This window comes from Acomys minous (assembly GCF_964271855.1).
Source record: "Acomys minous genome assembly, chromosome: 13".
Taxonomy (NCBI): Eukaryota; Metazoa; Chordata; class Mammalia; order Rodentia; family Muridae; genus Acomys; species Acomys minous.
Genome location: NC_140495.1, coordinates 95,672,000 through 95,683,745, shown reverse-complemented (window position 1 = coordinate 95,683,745; position 11,746 = coordinate 95,672,000). Strand labels below are relative to the sequence as shown.

General features: G+C 42.0%; 1 long non-coding RNA gene across 1 annotated transcript; it reads right to left on the bottom strand.

Annotated features, from left to right (window-relative positions):
* Window positions 1-1,363: 1,363 nt before the first annotated feature.
* LOC311581906 lies at window positions 1,364-10,726 on the bottom strand. Its single transcript, XR_014773928.1, has 3 exons — window positions 10,394-10,726; window positions 9,001-9,077; window positions 1,364-1,463 (listed from the first exon to the last, which is right to left on the bottom strand). It is a non-coding gene; the product is annotated as an uncharacterized lncRNA (long non-coding RNA).
* Window positions 10,727-11,746: the final 1,020 nt, after the last annotated feature.

Sequence of the window (11,746 nt, the reverse complement as noted above, 5' to 3'; positions counted from 1 at the left end):
TTAATTTTTTATTACAGTTTTTATTATAATTTATTCACATTACATCTTGATTATAATCCCCTCACTCTTATCTTCCTGTTCCCACCCTCCTTCCTTCCCTCTTCACTCCTATTCTTACCCCTAGACCTCTGCCTGGTGGGGCACTCCTCCCCCACTGTCTGACCACAGCCTATCAGGTCTCACCTGGATAGCCTGTATCCCCTTCCTCTGTGTTGCCACAGGGCCTCTCTGGCAAGGGACAGAGGTTTGTATCAGAGGCATCCCCCTCCCATGCCCCGTCTTCCCCCTCCCCTCCCCTTCTCCATGTGGAGAATGAGCTGTCCATCAGCTACATCTGAACAGGAGATCTAGGTTCTCTGCTTGCAATGTCCTTGGTTGGTGCATCAGTTTGTGCAGCCCCCCCTTGAGTCCAGATCCCCCAGCCTATTAAGAATAATGCTACCTAAAGACCCAGCCATATCACTCCTGGGCATATACTTGAAAGATGCTCCACCATACAACAAGGACATTTGCTCAACTATGGACTCACTTTGTAGACCAGGCTGTCCTTGAATGCACAGCAATCTGCCTGCCTCTGCCTCCCTCCTGAGTGCTGGGATTAAAGGCATGCACCACCACCGCCTGGCTAGCCTTTTTTGTAATAGCCAGAATCTGGAAACAACCTGATGTCCCTCAACCAAAAAGTGGATAAAGAAACTGTGGTACATTTATACAATGGAATACTATTCACCTAAAAGTAACAAGGAAATCTTGAAATTGTCATGCAAGTGGATGGAACTAGAGACAATCATCCTGAGTGAGGTAACCCAGACCCAGAAAGACATCTACAGTATATACTCACTTATAAGTGGATATTAGCCCAACATAGATGTCCTCTGAGAGACTCCACCCAGCGAGGGATCAGGACAGATACTAAAACTCACATCTGGACTCTGTGTAGCTGCAAATTGTATGGAAGAGTTGGGGGATGGAAGGGGGAGAGTGCCAGGTAATGCCTTCTTAAACAAGGTGCTAAGATTTTATCTGGGATCATACATGTTCATATTCAAAAGGGCATTTTAAAGATGGGGATGGAAGGATGGTGTGTGTGATAGATAGGTTGATAGAATGATGAATGTTTGAGGACATATTGTGCATGTGGGTCTAGACGTACATATATATAAATATATCTACATGCATGTACGTACACACAAATGGTGATGTCATAATGGTGCCCCAAACTTAAATATACGAATGATTGTTAAAATTTCAGAAAATGTGTGAGTCAACGGTTTCAAAACATATAACATTACAGGTAAATTATACTGAAAATAAAGGAAATAAATGGCATTTATTCCTCAATTTAAAAAAGCGCTGTCCTTACCTACATTGAAATTAACTGCATATCTTTGGCTCAATGATCACAAGCATTTGTATTGTAAAATCACAACTCAGAAGGATTAGTCATCCTCAAGTGCTTACACCTGGAAACGAAGCAAAACAGATTTCTTAGGAAGACAATCTATGATGTATTCCATATTGGTGCAAATGCAAAATAGAAACACATTAGAAGACAGTCTAACGTCAAGGAATCGTGCCTGAAATGGACAGTGTCCCATCAAAAGTACTGTCCTCGTGTGCATCACTGACCAGTCAAACACCTAGATTCTCCTCAGGTCATGAATAGCAAACCCTGTCCCGCTTCACACCTCACACACATGGGCCAGACACCTTGAGCGAGAACCAGGGCCTGGAGAAGACTGAACACGGCCAAAAGACAGGAGTCTTCACATGGACAATTGCTGGAAAGCATTCCAAAAAAAAAAATGTGTGTGTGCATGCATTTTGCTTTAACTCACAGAGATTAAGTTACAGTCAGATTTTATATTCTGTTCTGCATGCACGGATTATTGAGGCGCTGTATCTACCCCACATCCATAAATAAGCGTAAATGAAACAAGGCAGATTCATAGCTGACATAAATTATTCCTGGATTACTGCTTCTCTGGACATTGCTGCCTTAGCTTTTGCTCTCGGAAAGCAACACACACATACACACACACACACACAGAGAGAGAGAGAGAGAGAGAGAGAGAGAGAGAGAGAGAGAGAGAGAGAGAGAGAGCGCAATCGTAACCGTAAACTAAATGGCTACATACTTGCGGTAGACGGATGTTAAAAAATACTCAAGCTAATTGATATAGACATCATGCTGTTATGTGCATTACAATGTAAAGAAGGTTCCAGGACTCATTTATAGCTCTTTTATTCAAACTTTAGTACTAATACTGTTTTTTTTTCTTCTTTCTTTCATGCTTTGAAAGGTTCTTCTTAAGGCTGTGGGATTAGTTTTTTTTACTGCTGATTTTACCCCCCCTTGGAATTGGACCAAGGGTACCAATTTTTAACTGAATTTTTAAACACGTGCTCTGCAGGCAGAATGGGGAAGGATAATGGGAACCACATTACCAAAAGAAAACACGTAGAGGAAACTGATTAACAAATGTATGCAGCCAGATATTTGGCCTTATTGAAAATTGAATCACCCTTTGCATTAAATATATACTATCACTCTTCCGGTGCTTTTGTCTGAGTGTACGAAGGAAGGTTATCCAACTTAACACCTTTTGCTGCTGATGTGTTTTTGAAAGGTGGGGAAACATCCATCTTGAAGGCATCTGTAAGCTTAAGCAATTTTTCGGGTCATAGGAAAGATCCAGGAATCCGACGCAGAAACTCTGAACTTCCCCTGCAGTGTTTGGAAAACGCAGCCAGAGTTAGCAAAACCTGGAAGGGAAACAGGGCCTTGATACTCTGCCCAGCTTTTCTTTGGCTCGTATTTATGATGATTCACAGCAAGACCACATGGTTTCCCTGTGTCTCAGCTCCTTCCTTTTCTAAGAACTCATGTTTCTAGAAGCCTCCATTTCTCCGTTGGACACTGGAGAATGCAGAGGGGAAAAAATAGGAAAAAAAAAAAAAGGAAAAAATGCAAAATTAGGGTCTTGATGGAAATGTGAAGAATTGCTTCTCTTTCTTTTCTTTCTATTTTTTTTTCTTTAGAAGTGACGTTGGAGAGGGTCAATCAATCATATAGTTCAGTGGTAGACTCTTAAGCTGGCGAAGGCTAATTTTTTTCCCCTGAGTTTAGCTCACTGGTAGAACATTTCACGCACAGCAGAATTGTGCATGCCGATCATAAAGCCTAGTGTGGAGCTCACGGCCTGGATGCTGGCCCTAGTGAGGTATGGAGCAAATGGACGTGCTTGTTTGCATTCTCAGAGAATTAAGTGGGTTTTAAACTAACAATAATGTAGCCTCCAGCAGAGCAAAGAAGCAATTCTCGCTACAACTTTGCTACTGAAAATGAATTTCCCGGGTGTTACATTCAGATCAGGAATGACGGAAGCATTAGCACAAGTCTACTGTGATGACCTCACCCAGTGCCATCACCACAGCCTTTTTTTTTTTCAGTGCAGTAGTAATTTGGCAGGGGGTCTCCTGCTGACAGGAGCTCCACAGGCTGCTTTGCTGTGCACTCCCCTTGGAATCTGCATGGACAGTGCTAGGCTTTGTGTCCTAGTTCAGCCCAGGAGGAGGAAGGGCCACCCAGCTGTTAATATCATTGCCTAAATTGCCCTGCCTGTTTAAAGTTTACAGTACAAAATAGCTGCTAATGTCCCCAAAGTCGGCTCTTATTTACCATTTACTTCCTGGAAGCAGAGAAAAAAAAAAAAAAAAAAAAAAAAAAGCTCACAGACCATTCTCTAAGGGAATCCAAGAAGTAAAGAGCCAGCATTGCAGGAAGGGAAAAAAAAAAAGCTTTCTTAACAGCTGGTAACCGTACACATGTCTAGAGTGTTCACCCTGTAACCGCCGTCAGCAAACCACCTCAGCAGAATTTTTAGCCTACCTTCCCACCACTATCAAGACTCTCCAGCATATATGCTCCAGCTTGGTTCTGAACTAGCCAATCCCAATCTCTTAACATGATGAGGGCGGGGTTACAGGCACATAGGCTATTTCCAGCACATAGATTTTTGTCAGAGCTAAGGCTCATGAGAACGAATCGCCCCCTGCCAGAACTTTCCGATCCCCGTGAAGTCATCTATTTATTTAACTGGTGGTGCTGGTCTTCAGGTCAGAGCGCTGAAGCTCATTGAAGGGGCTTTGTTCAGGGTGATGTGACAAATGCCAAGTAAAGTGTGTTCGCTCATTTGTTGTTTGTTTTGTTTTGTTCTTTTTGGGGCTTTGAAAGGGTTTGCTTTTTATAATATTGCAAGACCTTTTGAGGAAACCAGTATGCTAGGCAAATTCGTGGGCTGAGGACAGAAAGGCTAAAAGTCAGATGTGAGCTATGATCTGTTCATAAACACAGTGTTAAAAGAACACATTGTATCCTGTATGTTTTATAGGTGAGACTGACCCCAGGATGAAGGAGTATTTACCTAATATATCCTCATGTGTGTGCATGCCTCTGTGTGTGTGTGTGTGTGTGTGTGTGTGTGTGTGTGCATGCTTATGTACATGTATGCATGTGTGCCTGCCTGTTAGATCTTTTTCTTCTCAACTTTTTTTTTCTGTCACAATCTGCAGCTGTACTTGAAGCTCACCGCTTAGGCACAACTAGTTCAATAGAAAACTCCAGAGTCCCTCCCATCCCCCTCTCCCCAGCTTTGTGTGCAGGGCGTGGGGATCTGAACTAAACTCTTGATGCCCCTGCAGTAGCACTTTTTCAGTGGAACCATCCCTCCTCCAATCCTTTTGGCAGCTCTTAGTAGGAGTTTCCACAGGGTGAACGTTATTGTCAACACATTACTGCAACATTGTTTAAAATACAGTCCCAAGCTAATTTGCCCATTTTCCTGCCCTGTAAGCACGGTCTCTCGTTGTCCTGTCTGCGTGGGCTTAATTTGTATGTCCACAGCGATGACTGTTCCCTCTGCTGTGGCCACTTCTACCAACCGAGACACGAAAGAGTCCAGACCCCTGACACAGCTCATGGCTGTAACCTCTATGAGCAATTTCTTAGTGTGTGTTATTAGAAAGTTTCCTTATCATAATTCTATTGTTTTCTGTCCCTCCAAAACCAGCTTTCACTCATTAATTGTTTGTTTTATTTCTATGAAATGTATTCAGTGGCCAGAGCACTTCTTCTGGGCTCTGCATAAAATTTAAACTAAAACCCAGCAGCTAAAATCCCCCTTAAACTATAATGGAATTACCAAGTTAATGGAGCGGCGCAATCAAGCCAGAGCCAATAAATATAATGTGGCCTAAATTATGCCACGAGAACAAATGTCAATAAATATTGACAGTTCTCTACATGAAAGCCTGGCATTCATTACATTTATGCTCACGTTGTGCTGGCTTTATTATTTTTACAGTCCAGTTATAGGGAGCGTCTCAGAACCAGTCTCGGGTGGAAATAAAAGGTATAAACAGCATTTCACCTTCCAAGAGCATGCTATCCAGGGTGTTTAAAAAAAATAGCACACAAAGTCCTCCAGAGGGGTTAGTCCATCAAAGTGCACAGACACCCACTAACACACAGTGTGAAGGATGGGCCTTTAAAGCATGGGGGAAAAAAACACAGGACTGCGGAAGAAAGGTGCTAAGCTATAAATATACTACAGGGGACACTGTGAATCTCTCTCTCTTTTCTTCTTCAGAGGGAAAATATTTAAACTCACGGAAGCCTGTATTTTTGGATGTAAGCCCACAATTCTTTGGAGTGCATGTAGCTTTTTAACTTCTAGAAGCTTCTTACCATATCCACTTGCATAAAAATGTGCTATACACCAGATTCTGGATTTAAGAATGAAAGTGCTCCTGGAAAGGATGGCAGGGTGACCCTTCGCTATAAGTGTGTCATGCCAGCTTCTCCTCTGATCCTCAAGCTAAATGAAGAGAGATAGTGGGGGCCCCCACACACGGCCACACCACCTTTAAATGTTACCACCCACCTGCTTCTTGCTCATTTATTAAAAGATCTAAGAGAAGCTTCCAGAAAGCAAAGAGATGGGCTTTGCTCTGATTTTTAAAAATATTTTTAAAAATCATATTATCTGATCTATTGTTATTAACAGCACTAAAATAATTTTAGCTTTCCTCTCCAAATTTTGGATGATGAGGTCAGTAGTTTGAAAATAGTATTTGAACTACCAAGAAACAAGTTTTTTTTTTAAAGGGAAGACATGAAATGTATTGTTTAAAATCACAATGAATATGTCATTTCGGGAAATGTGAGCACAATGGATTCTAGCTAATTGAACTTCTTTCAATATTTTCTCCTTAAGAACTACAGCAGAAAATTGCTGAGGTGGAATAACAGACACATAGGAAGTCATCGCACCACCCTCTGCACTTTTCCCAACTTTGAAAATTCCTACCACAAGTCAAAATCACGCTGCATATTAATTACAGAAAATTTGTAAAGTGCAAATAAGAAAAAAAAAAAGAATCTCTGGCAGGTAGTATTTTTAGGCAACATTCCTTTAGCTCTCAGAGAATAACATGCACACATACACACACACACACACATGCACACGCAATATCATTTTATAGATGCACATGCATATGCCTCACACTGCACTGCTCTCTCTCTTAATTTATTATAAATGATTTCTCAAGCACCCTTCTTTGCAACCACCTAAAATTTCATTTTATGAATCTAAATTCATTTTCTATGTCATGCCCTGATTACCAGATATTAACTATTGCTTTCCCCTACAATTATTAAGAACTTTACGCTAAAATTGAACAGTAATATTTTAGGTAATATAACTATGCCTTCAAGACACAATTGAGAAAATAAAATTCCCAAGTCTAAGACTGGAAAATAATTTTTTTAAAAATTTTTTTCTGCACATTTCCTCATAAGAGGATGCAAAAGTGCTATTTATTTTTTTGTCAACTATAGATGGTCACCAGTGTCCACATCGCCACACCCGTGTGATTGTCAATCTTGCAAGCAACGAATTATGAATAACTTGAATTTTTGCCGTTAGTAAGATTGTTAATAGTTTGTGATAGTTAATGTCAATTGTCAACTTCACAGACCTGTAGTCCCCTGGGAAACTGGCTTCTGGGCATTCCCATGGGCACATCTTGACTGTTTTCCTTGCAGCAGGAAGGCCCGCCCACTGTGGGTGGAACCATTTCCTGGCCCCAGCATACAGAAAGGGACCCAAGTGTTGAGCAGCACACATTCCTTCCTCTAGGCTTCTGGCTTCTGGCTTCTATGTGACCAGCTGCTCCGAGCCCTTGAGTGCCTCAACCTCCCCACCATGAACAACTGTACCTTGAACTGTGAGGTAAAATAAACCCTTTACCCTTCCGTTGCTGGCCTATTTTACCATGGAAGCAAGAAAAACAAAGATAGCCTTAACCTTCAGTTTTTAAAACATTTCTTCTGGGTGTCCCTACCTTTTTTTCTAGGTGAGAAGAGAAATCACTGTTTCTTATTACCTTAAATTTATTTCTATAATTCCTCTTATTCAATGTTTTCATTTCCCCGCATTGGGATATGATTTCTATAGGACCACAGCCGTCCTCTTCATACTAACCAACCTTTGAAAGTGTCCATTTATTGTTCTATTGTTGTAAGGCACACCATGGCCAAGACAATTTATAAAAGGAAAAATGCAATTGGGGACTTGCTTACAGTTTCAGAGGAATAATGTTAATCTCTCAAAGAGAAGAGAAGAAAGACCATTAGCCCAAATAATAATGGCCAAAATAATTAAAACAAGGGTTTGTGTGTGTGTGTGAGTGTGTGTGTGTGTGTGTGTGTGTGTGTGTGTGTGTGTGTGTGTGTGTACACTGGCTGCCTTCCCCCTAAAGTGATGTTCAAGAGGTCAGCGTTGGATGTGCAGCAGACAAAATCATAAAGACATATAAAAGCTCAGGGGGAGGGAATTTCCAAATGGGAGATTTGGAGGGCAAAATAGGTGGGGCTATGGGAGCAGCATGTGTGCATAACAAGTTAGTCCTACACAGGCTCCTGAACCAAAGGCATGGTTGCTAGGTGAGCATAGCAAGGTAGTCACAACAATAGGTAGTCATAACAAAGTAGTCATATAAGCTTTTGAAATAAAGGTAGGTTAGCAAAATGGTTATAAACAGCTTTTGAAACAAAGACGTGGCTTCCGTTTCTGGAACGGGCAGTACAGAACCATTTGTAGTTAAGGTTACAAGTGGGACGTAGCTCAATCCCAGAAACCAGAGGTTTAATCGTAAACCAGAATGAATCTAGTTTACCTTTACTGTAAGAGGGCTTTTAAGTCAAGTTGGAGGCAAAGTGATTCTTCTCTGATCCATGACCATCACGTCAGGGAGCTTGACAGCTAGACAGGCATGGTGTTGGGGCAGTAGCTGAGAGCTCACATCTGATCCATAAGATGGAGAGAGACAGTGTAAGAGGGCAGGAGGAGGGCAGGAGAGAGAGAGAGAGAGAGAGAGAGAGAGAGAGAGAGAGAGAGAGAGAGAGAGAGAGAGAGAGAGAGAGAGAGAGAGAGAGAGAGAGAGAGAGAGAGAGAGAGAGAGAGAACAAGACTGTGCCTGGCATTGGCTTTTGGAACCTCCAAGGGTACCCCCACAACAAGGCCACACCCCCTAGTCATTTAAACAGTCCACCAACCAGGAATGGAGCCAAGCGTTCAAATATATGTGCCTATCGGAGTTGCCAATCTCACTGAAACCACAACAGAGAGCAACACTATGTGGGAGTCTTTGCTTTTGTGCCAGTACCATGCTGTTTTCGTTCCTATAGGTATGTAGTATAATTTTAGGTAAAGATAATACCTCCAGCAGTTCACTTATTATTATTTTAGCTATCCTGGGATTTTTGTGTTTTCATAGGAAACTAAAAGTCATCTTTTCAAGACCTGTGAAAATTTATGTTGGGATTTTGGTAGAGATTGCATTGAATCTACAGATCGCTTTTTTGCAGGATGGCTATTTTTACTATATTAATCCTACCAGTCTGTAAGCATGGGGGATGCTTCCAAGTTCTAATACCTTCTTCAAGTTCTTTCTGAGCTTTCTTGACCATCCAGTCTAACAGAATCAGTGAGCTCCTGGTTCAGAGGAAGACACTGTATCAAAATTAAGGTGGAGAGAAATTTTTAAAAATCAACCAAACAAGCAAAACATAAAAACACCTGAAGCTCTGTGGGCAGCACGTACTTACACGTATACAGCACAGCACAGCAGAGCACAATGCGCGCGCGCGTGCACACACGCGCACACACACACACACACACACACACACACACACACACACACGCACACACATACACACACACACAAAATCAGACTTTAGCTCATAAAAATCACCAAGCAGCTCAAATGTACAGAGTGGAATCTGCTGTGTTCATCCTTGTAACAAAGTCAAATCACCTGGAATCACTGACAACTCATTAACAAGAAAACCTATGGCACACGGGTATGGTGTCATATTAAAGGTCACCCTAGCACTGCCTGTGCTGTTAATTTAGATACTATTATTACTGTGTGCATAAATAGCTGGTGATCAGAGGTTGATCTCAGATGCTTTCTCGGTTATTCTCCAACTTTGTATTTTTAGACAGACTTTCTCACTGACCCTGGAGCTGCCCAGTTTAGCTCCTAGGGAACCTCCTGTCCCCGCCATCCCACCATGGGAATTACAAATTGTTCCCCCGCAGCCCTTGGCTTTACTCATGGGTGCTGGGAATCTAAATTTATGTTCTCACACTTGCATGGAGAGCCCCATTATCAACTGTGCCATCTCCCGAGCCTCATGCCTTTTGGTTTAATCATGAAAAAAAAAATTGAAACATTTATACGTTTCTCAAAGGCACCAAGATCGGATTTTTAAAAATTACACGCAAGCAAAACATCTCTAACACTCAATTTAACAGATGGAGACTCTCCAGTATGTTCATGTGTGGATAATGGTATACTTCGGTACATGCTTTTAATTACAAATTGAAAACATGACTAACAATAGGTACTTTAAACATGAATATCAAGTTAAATATTAGTAGAACCTCAGACTGCTGCGTGCACACTATTGCTCTGAGTCACAATACAGTGTATTGTAACATGGGCTCTTAATTTGATAGTCTTGAGTTTAAATTCTATCACCTCCACTAAATAGCTCTGTAATGCTGGGTAAATAATTAACTCCTTTAAGCCCCAGCGATCACATCTGTTACGAGCTTTAAAGGAGATAGCGCACAAAAAGCGGTTAGCTAGAGTGTAGGTTGTGATAAGCTTTATTTGGTTGACATTTCTTTTCCTCTCAGGCTTGCCCCTGTCTAGGACTGAAAGCTGCAGCCCGCTGGAATTCCCTCAGTCCTGCATTGCTGAATCCCTCAGTGTGTTTCTCCGCCCCGCCCCCCCACCTCCCCACCCCCGCACTCCTCACTTTTTAAAGAAAACTGTTCAGTCATCGGTCAGCGAGTACAGTTTCCAGTTTTTAAACACTGTGCGTGATACTCGGCTCTTTGTGGGTCTTAACTACTCAACATACAGACAAACACTTTCCAAACTAATAATTAAGGAGAGGGACCGGCTTCCATCTTGAAACGGCACCCGGGCTTACAAATTCACACGCCAGAAATTTCTAGAAGGGCAGAATATTTTTCTTCTCTTTTTCTTCTTTTATCTAGTTTGCTGGTGAAACATTTGTGACAATATCACCTAGCTACTGGTGAGCGTGATTTGTTGGACATTTCTGTAGGCGTGCCTACTGAGAAAGCTAGGAGAGCTTGAGAGTTCAAAACTGCCTAGTCAACAAAGCAAGGTCAAGGTCAAGGTTATCCTGGGCAAATTAAGTAACTGCTTTCCTACACCCTATCGTAGATTTTAGAGCCTCTCCCAACTATGAGGGCCATTCCTTTGATCTAGTCTTTTGTCTCTAGTATTGCTGAGCACACATAGGTGGATGTTGAGTTAAACCTAACCCTTAATATTGAGTTTATCCCTCCATATATAAAAACAGCTCAGAAGTCAGTTGTCATTGCTGCCTTCCTGGCTTGGGCTCCAGGTGAGACACATTTTTAAATGCCTTCAAGGTGGGCTGGAAAGGGTTAACACGAGTGGTAAGTCAAAAATAATATGTGGATTTTGCTATTGTGTTGAGAACTGGGAATAAGCCTAACTGCAAGGATAATTTCTATTGATTAATTAAATTCTCATCTCGACTCTTTAAAAATATTTATTGGAACATTCTGCAGATGGTGGAAGAAATCACAGTTGCGGCCCTAACTTGAGTATACGGAATTAAGCATATGAAGTAAGGTCTAAGAAGGCTTCAGAAGGGTTTTCTATTCCCATGGTGTAAACCCCAGTTTGGAAATCCTCTGCTGGAGTCTCACTCTTTCGTGCTACAAAATAATTGTCCATCTTCAAGGGTCTCCTATAATATACAAATGCCCACTTTCAGTAGGTGCTGGGCTACACTGTCTCATACTTTTCATCATTACTGCCCACTAGGGTTGCCAGTCTACCAAGAGAAAGATGCTGGCTGAGTTGACATTTACTATAAAAGCACCAGGGAAGGTAGGGAGAAGAGGGGTTAGGCAGAGAAGGAGAGGTGGAAGGATCCAGATAAAAATCCCATGTACTCATCTCAGCTCCAGAGTGTTCCACACGGCTGGGGTGAGGCAGTGAGAGGGCCACAGAATCACGGGACCTCGAGCATTCCAGGTCCATCTGCCTGTCCCAGTTGTAGCCATTGAGACACAGGGAGTCAGTTTGCCCAAGCGCTGGGAGATCC